This window comes from Felis catus, chromosome B2 (assembly GCF_018350175.1).
Source record: "Felis catus isolate Fca126 chromosome B2, F.catus_Fca126_mat1.0, whole genome shotgun sequence".
In the NCBI taxonomy this organism is placed as follows: Eukaryota; Metazoa; Chordata; class Mammalia; order Carnivora; family Felidae; genus Felis; species Felis catus.
In genome coordinates this window covers 17,247,536-17,258,882 of record NC_058372.1, presented here as the reverse complement: position 1 = coordinate 17,258,882, position 11,347 = coordinate 17,247,536, and the positions used below count along the sequence as shown (strand labels likewise).

Genomic DNA, 11,347 nt, shown 5'->3' with positions numbered 1-11,347 from the left:
GCTCACAGAGGTGACCCAGGGAGACGACTGGAATAGAGGCTACGTACAAAGTGCTCTGAGAGCTAGCTGCTCTCCCCTGGCTGTGGACAAGAATCACCCAGAGCTTTGGACAAATGCCAGTGCCTGGAGAGCTATCTGTCTTTTATAAAACAAACAAACAAACAAAACTTAGTAATATATATGGTTGGTACCTGTTATATATATATATATATATATATATACACACACACACACTGTATATATGTTTATAGATATATATAGATATAGATAATAGGTACCATGAGTATATATATTATTATATATATATTATATATATATTATATATTATAGATATATATAGATATAGATAATAGGTACCATGAGTATATATATTATACACTATAATTTATATATAAATATATAATATAATTATATTGTATTATGCAATTATATATTATATATAACATATATATTATATATAACATTATAACATGCATATAACATGCAATTATATATTATATATTATATATAACATTAAATGTATATACATATATAACATTTTTAAAGTTTACTTATTTTGAGAAAGAGAGAGAGAGGACATGTGTGCAAGCAGAGGAGGGACAGAGGGAGAGGGAGAGAGAGAATCCCAAGCAGACTCCACACTGCCCAAGGCAGGGCTCGATCTCACAAACCCTGAGATCATGAACTGAGCCGAAATCAAGACTTGGACGCTTAACTGACTGAGACACCCAGGCACCCCACATATATAACATTTTTTAAGCAAAAGCATAAAATTTCAGGGTAGTGGTTGCCTCGGGTGCAGGCAAATACATGAGAAGCTTCTAGATAATAACCTCCTTAGAGGTTACAAACCTGCTTCTTCAGTCAGGTGGTAGGTTCACAGGTATTTGTTAAATAATTAAAATTGAGTTGAAAGAGAGACATGCGTGGACAGTGTTGATAGGAGTGTGCCATGAATCATGAATCAAGATTTGAAGTTATCAAATTCTAAGCACCTGGGACCTGAATGTCAAAATGCATGACTAATGCAAAGAGCTGACCCTCAAATATTCTGGTACAAATGGTATGAGGTGAGACCCAGGCATCAGGATCTTCCAAAAACTTCCCAGTTAATTCTAGCGCACAGCCAGGTTTGGGAGCCACGCTGGTGTAAGAACACAGAGGAGAGGGGGGCGCCTGAGCGGCTCAGTCGGTTGAGCATCTGACTTCGGCTCAGGTCATGATCTCACACTCACGAGTTTGAGCCCCGTGTTGGGCTCTGTGCTGGCAGCTCAGAGCCTGGAGCCTGCTTCGGATTCTGTCTGTCTGTCTCTCTCTCCCTCTCTGCCCTCCCCCACTTGCGTTCTCGCTCTCTCTCTCAAAATAAATAAACATAATAAAAAAATTAAAAAAAAAAAGAAAACAGAGGACAGGGAGCCACTGATTTCCCAGGGGACAAGAGAAAACCAGGTCTGGGAGGACTTCACGCACAAGGTGATGTTGAAACTGGGCTTAAAAGCATGAATATAATTTTGACAATGCACAAGGTATTTCTAGGCAGAGGGAAAACCACACTTGGTCCTATGAGGTACAAGAATTCAAGGCATGCTTGGAACAACAGAACAGCATGCCGTCAGCGACATGGAAGGGTGGGTGGGGGAAGGGGTAGGAAAGAAATGAGCATGGAAAAAAATAGATTGGGAGCAAATTACATACTGCCTTGAGAGCCGTGTAAGAAATCTGAATTTTGGTGCAGGCAGTGGAAAATCGTGAACATTTTTTTAATTGAAGAAGCGATTTTGTTTTAAAAAAAGATATCTGTATTCCAGAAATACAATTTGTGACAAAAGCATGGACGAGGGAAAGCACTGTAAAAAGAAACAGAAAGCAGTAGCTTTACTAGCAGACTATCTAGTAGACCAGATAAAAACTAGAGTCTGAGTTTTAAAAGTGGCAGTGAGAGGGGCGCCTGGGTGGCGCAGTCGGTTAAGCGTCCGACTTCAGCCAGGTCACGATCTCGTGGTCCGGGAGTTCGAGCCCTGCGTCGGGCTCTGGGCTGACGGCTCGGAGCCTGGAGCCTGTTTCCGATTCTGTGTCTCCGTCTCTCTCTGCCCCTCCCCCGTTCATGCTCTGTCTCTCTCTGTCCCAAAAAATAAATAAACGTTGAAAGAAAAAAAATTAAAAAAAAAAAAAGTGGCAGTGAGAACAAGCCGTGGATTTGAGATACATTTTGCAGAAGGAATTTGCTTGACTAAGAAAGAAAGAGGAAATGAAGATGATGCCCATTCTTCTTGCATGGGAGACTAGGTGGGTGGTAAAACTTTTGAGGAAGCTAGGCAAGAAAGAGAGGAATCCAGTTTGCAAATGTTGAGTCGGCGGTGTCAGGGATAAAGGTGACTAGTAGTAAGCGGGGCTGAGGTTCAGGCAGAAAGCCCAGGTAGAGATACAGATCTGGATGTACTCAGTCTCTAGGAGGGGCCCAAGGAGAGTTTTGAGTGAGTGAAGTTGGCAGTTAGAGAGACCCTGGGAACCACCAGTCTGTAAAGGGTGGGCAGAGAGGGGAGGGGCTAATGTCAGAAAAAGATGGAGAAAAGCGTTATCAGAGGAAACAAAACAAATTAATTTCAGAAATAGATGGCCAAGACAGTCAAGGGAGAAAAGTTAGAGACAGAAAAAAGGGATCAAGAAGGAAAGTGAGGGGCGCTGGGTGGCTCAGCTGGTTAAGCGGCTGACTTCGGCTCAGGTCATGATCTTGCAGTCCGTGAGTTTGAGCCCCGCGTCGGGCTCTGCGCTGACAGCTCAGAGCCTGGAGCCTGCTTCGGATTCTGTGTCTCCCTCTCTCTGCCCCTTCCCCAGCTCACACTCTTGCCCCTTTTCCAGCTTACACTCTGTCTCTCTCTCTCAAAAGTAAATAAACATTAAAAAAAAAAGGAAAGTGAGTTGGCCTCCTTAGTGCGTCATTGAAGAATCTTTAAGAACAGTCTAGTTTGGTTAAGGAAATGGTTTGACTTCCTGTGTCGTAGGGTGGGTGAGATTTAAATGAGTAAGGAAGTGAATGGGACTTTCCAGTGGGAAAGATGATCAAGATGTAGAATTGGAAAGAGTCAGGTCCCGGGGGTGGGGGGACTAGAGGTTGGACGTGAACACAAAGGGTTGTGGTTATAACTTTTGAAACGTACAAAGGAGAAGAAAAGAGATTAAAATACACACACACACCAATGATGGCGGCAATGTTAAGTTGGCTGGGTTATGGGAGGTATTTTTTCTTTCTTCATATTTCCAAGTTGCTGTTTTACAATATTTTTGTAATTCTTTTACCTCACTTACGTACTGGAGGAGGAAGTTTGTGTTTAAGAGCCACGTGAAGGATGAACCTTAGAAACGAGTAGATACCTCTTCTAAGGTAGGGAGCAAGATGGTAAGAATTATCTACAGCTATTGATAATTTTGAAAGCAGAGGCAAAGGAATTTAGAAGCCCACCTGAGATGGTTGTAGTGGAGCTTTTCTTGCCTTTCCAAGTGGAAATAATGACCCCTCTTCTACATTCCCTTTGCCCTACCCATCCATCCATCCATCCATCCATCCATCCATCAGTTTGCCTACATGGTTGGACTACACTCATCTCATATCTATTCTCCTATAGTCAGCTCAAAGCCCATCCAGAGCCAAGATCATGCCTCATCCATCTTTGTTTTCCAAAAATTCTGCACAAGTCCTACATCACGGCAGGTGCTCAATAACTTCTTACTGAGAATACAGACTTTTCTTGGGGGAAGAAGAAATTGGGCCATCTCCAGGGAGCGAGGGGGTAAGAATGGGTGAGACCTTGAGACAACAGACGCCGTTCTGAAACACCTGTGCTGGAGAAGAGGAAGATGTCTGGCGAAGGATCCATATGAGGGTTGCTGGGTAAGAATCTGCATAGAGGAGCCGGGGATGTTTTATCCCATTAGTTTCAAAGCAGCATTAGTAGCAATAAGGTAATTGACGCAGGCACACCCTTGTAAGAAAAACAATCCAAGAAGAGATTGGGATGTGATGCTTTTGAGATGTGAGAGGTACCCAGCAAGTTTCCTAAGACCGCCTCTCAGGCGCTGGTGCGTTCTGAGCCTGAAACCTGGGCACATATAATCCTCCCTCCGCCTGGTTGGTGCTCCTCAGCGTGTCAAAGACCCAGATGCATGAGCCCGTGACCGCCTCCCGGCCACCTGGCACAGGAACAATCAAAACGCCCCCTCTGCTGGCAGAAGGTCACAGTCCAAGATTACAGGTGAAGCAAAGGTCACAGGCACATGGCTCTCGAGGATGCCAACTGGCTTCACCGTGTCGGGTGATTTCTCATACTCCCTTCGCCAAGTCGCCTGTTTTGTAACAGTTCAGTCAAGGGTTTTACTGGAGTAGACAAGCATGAAATGAATTTTCCAGAGAAGTTTCCGAAGTGGGGGAAAGTTCATGGCTCAAAAGCACGGGTGGGTAATGAAACAGGACTGTGAGCTTCTGTTTTTCTTTATAAAGAGAGTTCTCCGGGCTTTCAAATCTGACTCTAAACCTCGAGCTGTATCCTCGACTCGAAGCCCATGTTATTCTCTGACTCTGCCGTTGGAAATTTGTTTTAGGCTGCCTCTAAATTGCTCGAGTCGCTTAACGCTGGTTCTGTGCAGCACCAGGATATTGTTTGGAACATGCCTGGGCTGGCCTCCCTTGCTCTGGAGACCTCTGGTTTGCGATTCCTCTCCAGCCCAGGTCACGACGACCCAAAGGAACTCACTGAGAGCCAACTTACTGAAGCTTGCCTTAACCAGCTCGTAACCATGCATTATCAGTCTTTTTTTTTTTTAATGTTTATTTATTTTTGAGACAGAGAGAGACAGAGCATGAACAGGAGAAGGTCAGCGAGAGAGGGAGACACGAACTCGGAAGCAGGCTGCAGGCTCCGAGCTGTCAGCACAGGGCGCGACGCGGGGCTCGAACTCACAGACCGTGAGATCATGACCTGTGCCGAAGTCGGAAGCTCAACCAACTGAGCCACCCAGGCGCCCCTATCAGTCTTTATGAGGCTGTTGTTTGTCATCAGGACCTCATCTTTCACTTATCTGAAACCAATACTCAACTTTTAAGCATGAAGGAAGAGAACTCCAACAGAACAGGCCATCGCTTTCTGCTTTGGCCGTTACCTACTCAGCCCCGGTCTTTGAAATAGGAACACACACAAACCAACGTTAGGTTTCCAGATGAGGAGGAAAAAAATCAAATAAAAGTAGAAACACAGTTCTCTAAAACAAACACATGCTGGCTCCGCTATCTGACCTTGAGTAAGTTATTTAATAGAGATAAACTCTATTAACATCAGCCCCGTCAGAGTACAAACCCTTGATTGATTACATCTTACATCCTTACTACAGAAACAGCATCGTAGTTTGACTCCAAGCTTACCTCCTTGCAACTAACCCATCTTGCCTGATAAACATCAAGTGTTCTCTTCTTAAAACACACTTCCTTCATGACACCCTTGCTGGAAGTTTCCAAGAGCTTCTGCCAGCCCACTCGTTATGCACCTGGAGTTCAAAGCCCTGAAGCTTTGTTCCTTTTTTTTTTTTTAATGTATTTATTTATTTTGAGAGGTGGGGGCCATGGGCAGGTGAGGGGCAGAGGGAGGGGGGAGGGAAAGAGAGAGAATCCCAAGTGGGCTCTATGCTGTCAGCGTGGAACTTGACCCAGGGCTCGATCTCACGAACCCAGCCGTGAGGTCATGGCCTGAGGCGAAATCGACAATCAGATTCTCAACTGACCGAGGCACGCAGGTGTCCCGTCATTCTATTCATTTCTTACAACTACGTAAAATGTTCCTTGGTTCCAATCAAGGTACCCTTTTAGGCTTTTCCCTGGAAGTAGGGAAGTCTCACATCGTTTTCCAAACTTTTTTGTGCGTTTGCTTCTTGGTATGTCTCCCTTCATACTCCCTCCTCTGTGCTCTTCTTTCTGCATCGAAATCCTATGATTTAGCAGAATATCTTGCAGAAGTCCAAACCCTTCCGTAACATGATTCCCAGCTTCTCCAGTCCACACTCACCGTTAGCCTTGCTGAGCTCGGATTGCACCTGCAATCCTAACCGTGGTTTCACACTTCTCAGAGCTGAATACACACTGCAAAGTGTGGAAAACCGGAGTAAATGGCAAATAAATATTGACTATTATTTTCTCGCTTGCACACAGCCCAAGAGACTGAGTTCAACTGCTTAAGCTAGCTCAGATGCACCAGCTCTTCATCAGACCCTGCCTTTCTGTCTCTCGCCCTCCCTCTTCTTCTGTTTCTTTTTCCTTCTAATAAAAATATTTTACACAGGATCTTTTATCTTGACCCGCAAAGTTTTATATTCAGTTTATCATTTGCCCCCTAAAACATTGGAGAGGTACCTCTTTTCTATTTTCTGGCGTGTTGAGTGTAACGTCTTAACCCGACCTTCGGTTTTTGTGGGCATTTCATCAAGTCTGGATTTAGGGCTGCTGAGCTGTATGCTTGAAACAACACACCTGCTAGTTGCAACTTTGTTTCACTCTTTACTTTGGAATTACACACACACAAAAGTAATGTGCCACAAAACACAGATGGTTTTGTATCCATTTATATTATGAGTTTATAGCATTACATCAGTGTTTTATAGATACAAGCTCATATCTCAAGGTATTATTGCCATGAATTCCAAGTTAGCATCTTTATTTTGTAATTCTTGGAATAGGAAGAGTCAGCAACGCATAGTCTTGGGACCCATGTATTTGAAAATAAACAAATTCTAGGAGTTCTAGGATTTCAATAGCTGAAAATTGCATCCAAGCAATAGCTTCCATAGCTATGGCCACAGTCTGAATTCAGGCCAAATTAAATTCACAAAAGGGAGAGAAAACAGAAAAGATTAGATTTTGCTTAGTGAAAGTCTGATCGCTCTCATAACTCAAGCTTCGGTTATTCACCCTCATTAAGGGATATGCTTCTTAAAAGCTAAAACACAAAAGCTAGCAGCTCCCTCTAATCTGCTAAATTTCTACATCCTCTTTGAACACAACTTGAAAAAGAAACATGTTCCTTAGTCTAACAGCCAGATATTTTGTCAAGGAGTAGATTGGCAGGCAATCAAGGAAAAACAAATGGTTTGAATAAACTAAAAACTCATTCATTCATTCACTCATTCATTCATTCAACAAATACTTATTGAACACAATTGAAGGCAGGCATTGCTCTAGGCAACAGTGATGCAGCTATTAATAAGACAGAGAAAGTCCCTGCTCTCAGGGCACTCACGTTCTTGTGGGAGATGAATAATGACAAATGAGAACAGGCACAAGCCTGTAATTACAACTTGTAGCCAGGGCTTTGCCGGGCAAGAACTGGGTGTGGTGATGAGAGGTAGGACTCCCTTTGAACAAAGTCATCAGGGAGGTTTGATCTAAGGGAAACAGTAACCTATCAATTAAGAGCTGACAAATAAGAAGGAACGAGCTATGCAAAGGGATAAAAGAGAAAGTATATACGAGGATCCTGAGGTGGAAAGCATAGTGGCATATTGGCAAAAAGACAGCCAACGTGACTCGGATAGAAGTGAGGGAGAAATGATGTAAGGTGACAAGGAGCTAGGTAGGGGCCAAGTCAACTGGAGTCTTGTAAATTGGGGGAAAGAGGTACATTTTATTCTCAGTGCTTTTGAAAAGGAGATACCTGGATGGTTTTAAGCATGGCGATGACAAGATCTGATTTATATTTTAAAAACATCTCTCCGGTTGCTGGGTGGTAATGGATTGTAGCGGGGAGAGTGGAGGTAGGGAGACATTCAGAGGCAATTGCCATCACCCAAGTAAGTGATGATGGTGGCTTGGGTTAGCATGCTAGCAATGAAGGTGGAATGTGGTAGACAGATTTGAGATAAATGTGGAAGATAAAGCCCCCAGACTCACAGATAGAGTAGAAAAGAAAAATCAAGGCTTGAGCCCTCGCCTGGGGAGAGACGTCGTTATGTAAGAATGAGAGGCCTGGGGGAGGAAACAGTCTGGAGGGTACGAGAAAATTAACGTTATCTCTGAGACGCGTTTTTGGAGAGCCAAATGGAGATAGTGAATACAAAGTCGATATCTGGTGTGATGGAGAACCTGGGATGGCGTATCTAGCAATCCCAAGCCATAGGACAAGGTTATTTCCTTAGAGAGGTGATGTAGGTAGAGAAGAGGACCTAGAACTATCCTCTGAGGGCCCTCCCTTAGGTCCGAGATCAAGCTGAAAGGAGAATGCACCAGAGAAAACGTAAAGAACGCCAGAGACATATGAGGGAAACCAGGTGACTAGAGAGACTCAGAGAAGTAAGAGCTTCCAATAAAATGGAACAGCTTCGTTAAAAGATACTGAGTGAGGAGTGCCCAGGGGGCTCAGTCAGTTTAAGTGTCCAACTCTTGATTTTGGCTCAGGTTGTGAGATCGAGTCTCCATCAGGCTCTGCGCTGACAGCCTGGAGCCTGCTTGGGATGTATATGTATATGTATATGTATATGTATATGTATATGTATATGTGTATGTGTATGTGTATGTGTATGTATATGTATATGTATATGTATATGTATATGTATGTATAAATAAATATATATATTTATATAATAAATATATATTAAATAAATATATAATAAATATAAATAAATATAATAAATAAATAAATATATACATATATACATATATATATAATCTGAATAAAAGGGCTACAATTTGATTTTTAGAATTCCTAGAATTTATTTATTTATATTTATATTTTTATATTTTCATATTTTTATATTTTATATTTTTATATTTATATATTATATTTATATTATATATATAACTTATATACTTATATAATAAATATATAAATTATATATATAAAATAAATAAATATATATGCACATATACATATACACACCTACATATATATATATATACACAATCAAATTGTAGCCCTTTTATTCAGATTATATATATATATTCAGATTATGTATTTATATATATATTCAGATTATATATTTATATATATATTTTATGAATATAAATATATATATATTATTTTAAATATATATATTTAAAATATATATATTTTATTATATGAATATATATATTTATATATATATTCAGATTATATATTTATTCAGATTATATATATATATTCTGAATAAAAGGGCTACAATTTGATTTTTAGAATTCCTAGAATTTATTTATATTTATATTTTATATTTTCATATTTTTATATTTTATATTTATATATTTATATATTATATTTATATTATATATAATTTATATACTTATATAATAAGTATATAAATTATATATATATAATAAATATATATACATATATATACATATACACACCTACATATATATATATATACACAATCAAATTGTAGCCCTTTTATTCAGATTATATATATATATTCAGATTATGTATTTATATATATATTCAGATTATATATTTATATATATTTTATGAATATAAATATATATATTTTATTTTAAATATATATATTTAAAATATATATATTTTATTATATGAATATATATATTTATATATATATTCAGATTATATATTTATTCAGATTATATATATATATAATCTGAATAAAAGGGCTACAATTTGATTTTTAGAATTCCTAGAATCACAGAGCAGGGATATAAAGGGTCTTTAACACGCGTATCCACAAATGTGTGGCTTCAGTTTCTGCCTCTCTCCTACTTATTACTTGGAGCAGCTCTTAATCAGACAGGAATCTAAAACTCGTTAAAGCATTTTCAAAGCTTAACCCAGCTTAAAGGTGAAAGCACATTCCCCAGACCCCAGACCCTCTTCCGCCTTGGGAAATGTCTAAAACAGCTTTATCTGCACAAATGAAACAGGTCTAAGTGCAGAGAATGATTCAAGATGAACTTACATTGCTGAGGAAACACCTAGAAAGACAGCCTAGAAAGAAAACGTCAATAAAATGAAAGGAAGAAGGGATATGTTTTTAGAACGATTATTCAATTATTGAAAACTCCTGACACATTAAAGATGTAGCTTAAAAATCATGATTCCGGGGCACCCAGGTGGCTCAGTTGGTTAAGCATCTGACTCTTGATTTAGGCTCAGGTCATAATCTCACGGTTTGTGGGATCGAGCCCCAGGTCAGGCTCTGCACTGACAGTGCGGAGCCTGTTTGGGATTCTCTCTGTCTCTTCTCTGCCCCTCCCCTGCTCGCGCATGCTATCTTTCTCTTTCTCTCTCTCAAAATAAATAAATAAACTGTAAAAAAATATCATGATTCCACCACACAAGTAAGAGGAAGGCTTAGATCAAGGAAGGTCCCATTGAGCCATTAGGACTGTATATAAAAGGAAACAGGTTGCATGGGGACCAATGGCTACACAGAGAATTGTATATTTTGCTGCACTTGAGATATAGGGAATACGAAACTTGGCACTTTCTTTAAACATGAGTAGGTTGAAATGGATTTAAAAATAAGATGCTGCCCTGAAAAAAATGGGTTGCCTACATTGTACACCTGTAGCTAATATTACACTGCATGTTAACTAAGGTATTTAAATAAAAAATTAAATAGGTGAAAAACGGATCAATAGGGACCCTCGTGTTTCCACGTCCGTCTCTGGTCTCTCTCCAACCTGCCACCACCACAAGAATATCCCTGTTCTCAATCTTATGATCCGAACTGCATTTTCTAACCCAAGGCGTTTGTCTTCAGCAAGTTGCCAAAGACCAGTGCGTGGGGTGAGAGTGGTGGGTTAGATGTGGATTTTAAAGATAGCTTCAAATTTCTAATCATGGGCAAGTAACTTCTCCACTCTGGTTAAGTAAATAACCTCTCCCATTTTTAAAGATTTATCACTCTGTGGTTGTTCAGCAGTGACCTTGTTGTAGCTGTCACGATCATTGATTGAACGTGAACAATTGAATAGGTGAAGTAGGTGTTGGGGATTAAGGAGTGCACTCACTGTGATGAACTCTGGGCGATGTCTGGAAGGGTTGAATCACTATCTTGTTCACCCGAAGCTAATATTACACTGTATGCTAACTAACTGGAATTTAAATAACAACTTTAAAACAGAAAATAAGGGGCGCCTGGGTGGGTCAGTTGGTTAAGCATCCGACTTCGGTTGAGGTCATGATCTCATGGTCCGTGAGTTCGAGCCCTGCGTTGGGCTCTGTGCTGATGGCTCAAAGCCTGGAGCCTGCTTCAGATTCTGTGTCTCCCTCTCTCTCCACCCACCCCCGCGCTCTCTCTCTCTCTCTCTCAAAGATAAATAAACATTAAAAAAATAAAAATAAAATAAAATAAACAGTTGGATCCCATTTTAATGCATCATTGTCTT

General features: G+C 40.2%; 1 long non-coding RNA gene across 1 annotated transcript in view; it reads right to left on the bottom strand.

The window, feature by feature from the left end:
* Positions 1-11,347, bottom strand: part of LOC109499569 — a 28,045-nt gene that overhangs the window by 12,687 nt on the left and 4,011 nt on the right. The window lies entirely within an intron of this gene.